This window comes from Penaeus monodon, chromosome 13 (assembly GCF_015228065.2).
Source record: "Penaeus monodon isolate SGIC_2016 chromosome 13, NSTDA_Pmon_1, whole genome shotgun sequence".
NCBI lineage: Eukaryota > Metazoa > Arthropoda > Malacostraca > Decapoda > Penaeidae > Penaeus > Penaeus monodon.
Window position 1 is genome coordinate 10,089,300 of NC_051398.1, and position 6,983 is coordinate 10,096,282.

Genomic DNA, 6,983 nt, shown 5'->3' on the forward strand with positions numbered 1-6,983 from the left:
AGAACATAGCATATATATTAAGACAGCAGTCATAGTCATAGAGAAGCAAATAAACTAAGAACACAACATATAAGCAGGGACATTAAGCTATCAAGAGCAGGTAGGCAGACAGAAGTAGATATACAAAGAACACAACATATAAGCAACGTGCAGGTGAAGAGAAATGCATATGTAAAAAGCCCAACTTAAATGCAGACTGTAATAATTCAATATGAGCACAACTCATTATTAAACGATTTATATATGTATATGTATATCATATATATATATATATATATATATATATATATATATATATATATATATATATATATATATATATATATATATATAGGATATACATATACATATATAAATCGTTTAATAATGAGTTGTGCTCATATTGAATTATTACAGTCTGCATTTAAGTTGGGCGAAGAATAGTAACATACCAACCGCAACACAAATTAGAGTTCAAATCTCCGAAATCCATTCAACACATGTTCCAGATATCGTATTGAGATTTTCTTCGGTGCTTCGTTATTTCATTCAGACCAGATATTTCAGATATTGAACTGTAAACACGAAACATAAGAATGGTAACAAACAATACTCGTAAACCAGACAATTATACACACAACAATAATCAAATATCCTTGAAAGACGGGTGAATGACGAACAGACCAACAAGCTGTTGGCCAACGGCGCACATGGCACGACTGTTACTTCATATTACCATAAAAACAAAGACTTACATGGCAATTACAACATTAGAAACGGAAAAACTCACAAAATCGACTTAAGACCACACGCTAATGAAGGCTTGACACATATGACAGAAAGAAGATAATGATAATGACTTGATGAATAAATTAAAAGGATCACCATAAACCTGATATGGGACACGACGTAAAACAAAACGGCAAACCGATTTACCCTTAGTGCTACATAACCTTCGATGTCTAGCACATTTCTCTTGCTTTTAACCATTAACCACTAACCAAGTAAACGAACAGAACCTAATGTATGTTTGCATTAAGAAACGTCGTTATTTTGCTATTACATTTACTATGAAAGACTCATGTTCAACAAGACTATTAGGTAATCTTAACTGTACAACTAATGTCTGTTTGGCGTAAAGATTAATAATGACGATACAGTGGGGTTAGTATTCGCTAGAGTTATCCCTAATATAGACAAGTCTTCCCGCCAATGACCATTTTCTTTCAATACACGTTTCCACCCATAACTAAAGTATTTTTAATCTTATTGTCCCGAAGACGGTAATTTTTTTGTTTCCCACAACCACCCAAGTTTTTTCTTTCTTTCTCCTTTGCACATGTCGCATGTTGTTATTAACAACTTGCGAATATAATACCATAGATGAAAAGTGTCTCATTTTCGTTCGTTCTGTTCATTGAATGCAAATGTTTCCTTGTAAGAAATGGCTGTGGGAAATTGAAACTATTCCCACTGAAAGATAACACGTGTAGAGACAGCGATGTATTTTATGTCTTTAGTCAATACCCAAGCGCTAGTATATTCAGTTATCCTCTTTTATATTGATTACATTCTGCAAGGGGCTCGATTTTTAAAGCTGAATATGACAATATCATCAGTGAATTACCTACTACAAATTGATAAATAATAATTATGTTATGTCCATGGAAACTGTAATCGACATAATGTCAGAAATGGCCTTCCAGCGGAATAGGGATATAAATAGTCTAGCAGATATCAGTGTCTGTATTATATCTCACCAGAGTTTATTGTACAGTTTTATGTTACGCATCTGAAAATTATTAACAAGGACTTCAAACATCACACTCAAGAGAGAGAGAGAGAGAGAGAGAGAGAGAGAGAGAGAGAGAGAGAGAGAGAGAGAGAGAGAGAGAGAGAGAGAGAGAGAGAGAGAGAATTATCAAAGTGTTTTAGAGAAAAACGGCAATCACCAGTAAAGATCGAATGATGCAGTAGTACAGATAGGGGCTTGACAGTACACTCGTATATGTAATTATTAATTTATTCATAAAACATGCCATGGGAACGAGATATGCAACAAAGCATATTTTTTAAAAAACATCTATTCCAAATAGATACCAGAGAGCAGGCTGCACCCCTTTTTGGACGCCTTGCTAAGTATGTTCCAGGTATCACGGCGACACTGGCGGAGGGGCTCGGGACAGGTACGGAAGATGGTTGCTGAGACGAACGGAAGGGCCAGACAGACGGTTGATACCGAAAATCTCGCTTACAGGAAAAAGCCCAAGTATATTCAGAAAAAAGGTATTAAGCTGAAATGTTTCGGATATGTATTAAAAAACGATATCGATTCTTATGAAGAAACCAAAATATAGACCTGAAGAATGTGATACTCATATTCGCCGATTTTCATGAAGGATGTTATCAAATACCGTATTCAGTCTTGCATGACCGTAGAGTCTGTAACAGAAGGTGGTAGGGATTGACTCTTTTTTAGCTTAAAACACATACTCGTGTAATTCTGGGCTTATAATTCCGGAATTATTAGTTCAGCAGAACGTTTGTTAATCCCTAACAAATTTATAGGCTAAATTCAGATATAGAAAAGCAGGATCTCTAAATAAATAAATAAATAAACAAAAGCATAATTGCACCTTCTGTTGCTAAATCAGTAATTTTGTTTAAATTAAATTTCATTCATATAATATATAAGATCTTGTTAGCGAAGAATGTCTGCCGGTACATTTATGGATCATATTTGCATCGTATGTTATATTGGAGTTATATTTTCTCCTAAATCAGATTTGTACATTTTTCAAATCAGAGTCACTCTCATGAGTTTTTTTTTTTCCTTCATAACTGAAAATATGTGAAATCATTTTTCTTTACAGGAACTAAATGATGCACCTGTCGTTGCATAAAAGGAATAGAACCCTTCCCAAGATAAAGGTGGGCCTACAATGTCCATGTGCCTCGGTTTACGCATGAGTTTCGTCGCAGTTCTCTTTGATGAAGGGAGTATATAGAAGTATACAGTAAATAAGAAGTGTGTGTATCTTGGCAGACACACGCAGACACACGGAAAAATAGATGTGTGAATTTTCTGCAAACGGGAGAGTTTTCATGATTATAAAATTATTATACTAAAATTATTCGACGGACACTGAAAACCACTATCGTTCTTGAATCGCATCAATTATGTTTACCCCAACTTATATCGCAAGAAATTTTGTGACATGTGTGAGCAAAGTTCATGCATCTTTCATACAAAACGTGTGATATAACGAAGACTACGTCACATGTGTAGAAAAAGTATTACAGCCCTAGCTGCCGACTGTATAGTCGGGCCGAAGGAAACAGAGTGCAAGAAGCAAGAAGAGAAAAATGATGCTGTTAGTGTTGTCTCAGAGCGTACATTTTATGGTTGAGTAAGACGAACAAGGTATGAAATAAGTGGATTATAAGCATGTGAGGAAAGATATAGATAGAATATGACTACCCTATGATGATGTATGATGGTATAAAATTATAATTGTAAACAGAGACTGTTGTTTCTCCTTGTCTATGTTATATGATTTTGATTGTAGAAGATCGCGATTAGCTGCTAAAAGTGCTGTACATTTAATTTTTGCTCCATTGCGGCATCCGTGATACCTACTGATGATATATGATCATACTATGAAGTTCCATCAACAAGAGGCTCGATTATTTTAATTGTTCATAAACTGGCACACGATCCTTAGTTTATGCACGAGCATAATGGATGTTGTCATTTTTTGTTTGTTTGTCTGCCAAGTGCAAACCTTAATGTAAACTTTAACCGAGGTTAAATGTGTACCATTATTTGAAAATTCGAAGTACGAAGTAAATTAAGGAGATTAGGATACAAGTATATATAAAATTACTAAAAATAACACTTCATAATTGAGTTACCTTTCAGGACTGGAACATAATGAAAACCCCTTCGTATATATTCCTTACATATAAAATTATTTTTAGCGTATAAGAAATACTAGTACATAATTATCCGAAGTTATCAAACTGAGAGGGAAGAATGCTGCCACATAGTTCATTTAACCAATATTTTTCGTGGATATACATTTATCATTGATTTACCAGTGCCAAAAGCCTTACATCGGGAACATTGGAGGGTTTAATGTTATCTCCACACATTCAGTAAGATTTGTTGTTATTTTTGCTCCTGAAAGTTTTTGTTTCACAAATGATACATTTTTACGGTCACACAGAAATCAGTAAAATTACTGATCAATATTCTTTAGCATTTTAGAATTTTTGGTTTCTCAATTTTTGATTTAGGACTAGGGATAAATGTATGGTATACTGATTAAATAACTTGCCCGGAAAAGTATATATATATATGTATGTATGTATGTATGTGTGTATATATATATATATATATATATATATATATATATATATATATATATATATATATATATATGTGTGTGTGTGTGTGTGTGTGTGTGTGTGTGTGTGTGTGTGTGTGTGTGTGTGTGTGTGTGTGTGTGTGTGTGTGTGTGTGTGTACAATAATAAATAAAAGTTCCTAAAATGTCTATTTCTATGTGATTCCTAACTTTCAATGCATTGAAGACAAACTTTATAACTTCTGCGTTTTGTGTGACTGCATTACACGTATACTGTATTATACAGGGAATATAGTACATAGTATTTGATTCATGAAAACCTTTGCTCTGTACCTTTCCCGTTTTCGTGTCACAGTTCTTTAAACATATATCGGCTTTTAAATATTGGTTGCAGTGACCTTCAATGCGTTTTCAGGGTGTGTTATAGTAAAACAGCCTGGAAAGGAGGAGGAATGGGTGAAAGAAAAAAAAGTATGGAAAGGAAAGAATAATTCCACAAGTGTGATCATATCTAAAATCCACACTGTTGTTCATCTTGTTGCCATATATTCTGATACTGTGATTTCGAAAATTAGTAAGGCGCTTGTTAGAAAATCAAGCTCTTATTCCAATGATTCACTTCACCTTTTCACTACTATATTACATATCGCTATCTGCTTCCTTCTGCTTCTCACTCTTGTTCATTCCACTGACTTTAGCATGCACGTACGCACACATACGCGCGCGCGCACACACACACAAACAGAGAGAGAGTGTGTGACATCTATTAATAGTGGAATCATCCATTAATCAAGAAGACCAGCTGGGCAGCTGTTGACCTCCTGGGTCAAGACCTCACCTTCGGCGATAACGAGAAACGCTTGGAGGGGGTAGCCGAGGGTAACAGCTGTATCCCCACGCCCTAGGGTGGAAGCGACTCAGAAATACCCGAAGGGGTCAGTCCGAGTCAGTTTCTTGAACCGCGAACACCTTCCCCCTAACCCGTAGGAGCTGACGCCGCCTCCGCCACGACTACCGCGACAAGATCTGTTCTACTCTACGTGTCTGTTCCCTCAGTAAAGCTGAGAAACAGATACTGAGTTTTCTCTGGACCTGCCAGATAATATAGTGGTTGATCTAGTGTAATTCAAATTAGAGACCATTAGAGAGAGAGAGAGAGAGAGAGAGAGAGAGAGAGAGAGAGAGAGAGAGAGAGAGAGAGAGAGAGAGAGAGAGAGAGAGAGAGAGAGAGGTATGCATCTTCTACTTACACAGACGCGATTCCAATCTACTTTTGCGATTGCACCCCAGATTTGGCACCATATCCTCACGCACGTATATGTTGATTATGAAATCTGGGGTAACAGACCGCCCCCCCCCCCACACACACACACGCAGTATGTATTTAGTGTGGGAGGAGTTGTTTGCTTGCGTGCGCATGTGAGCCCGCGCGCCAATTTTACTTAGCTTGACAGATAGATGGGAACTCGTTAATTCACGTAGAATAATTTATGAATACTAATCTGAAAGTTTGAGTGCACATTGCCTGACTGGCAATAAATACCCTTTGGCTTTGAAACGCAAAAGTACAAAAGTATTTTCCAGTATTGGTAAGAGAACACTTAATATATAATTAATTCAAAATGAAGAACAGTGTAGTCATTTGATAAGATGTCTCATAGAAAACTATTAAGGAAATTAAAACACTTAGGTGGAGTGAAAGGCAAACTCGTTGAGTGGGTGAAAGACTTCCTTCATGAAAGACAGATGAGCACCGCATTTAGAGGAAAAACATTTTACAAGGAGACGAGTAACTAGCGGAGTACCTCAAGCGCTGATTATGTATACTATTTTCATCAATGATTTTGAGTTAAACATGAGCCCAGGTAGTTATATGAATGTGTTTGCAAACGACACGAAAATACAAAAAATGATGAGCGATGACACCTCATGTCAATGCTCCAAAGTGACATCGAGAACTAATTCATGTGGAAAATGGAACTCAACACCAATAAATGCCATCAAATCAGGTTTGGAGAAAGTAAAAATCGTCCACAATACCACAGGAAACACAGTATTAAACACAGCAGATAGGGAAGAAGACCTTGGAATACTCATAAAGAGGAACGTAAGCGCAAATGATCATATAAATGAAAAGGTCCATGTCTACACTTACAAAGATATAGACAAATTGGAAAGGGTTCAGAGACCAGCCACACGATGGGCACCTACTTTAAGATATATGAACTGCAAAGATAGACTACAAAAAATAGGACTTACTACTTTGGAATAAAGAAGGAAAAGGGATGGCATGATTATGCTGTTCAACTATGTTACAGAAAGCGTGAAGGTAGACAAAGATGTCTTCATAAATTTAAGCACAAGAAGGACGAGAGAACACAGTAAAAAGTTGAAAGTAAAAAGAGGCGATTAAGATGCCAAAAAATTCAATTTCCTGTACAGAAATATTGAAACATGGAACACTCTTCCAAATAACGTTGTGCGTGCAAAAAACATGCATCATTTTAAAAAGTTATACTATAATTTATATATAGCAGAGCTTAGCTGTTCTCCCATATTGAAACAACTAAGTAAGAACACACACACACACACACACACACACACACACACACACACACACACACACACACACACA

General features: G+C 36.1%; 1 long non-coding RNA gene across 1 annotated transcript; it reads left to right on the top strand.

Annotated features, from left to right (window-relative positions):
- The first annotated feature begins 373 nt into the window (after positions 1 to 373).
- Positions 374 to 3,500, top strand: LOC119580118. Its single transcript, XR_005229338.1, has 2 exons — positions 374 to 2,265; positions 2,853 to 3,500. It is a non-coding gene; the product is annotated as an uncharacterized LOC119580118 (long non-coding RNA).
- Positions 3,501 to 6,983: the final 3,483 nt, after the last annotated feature.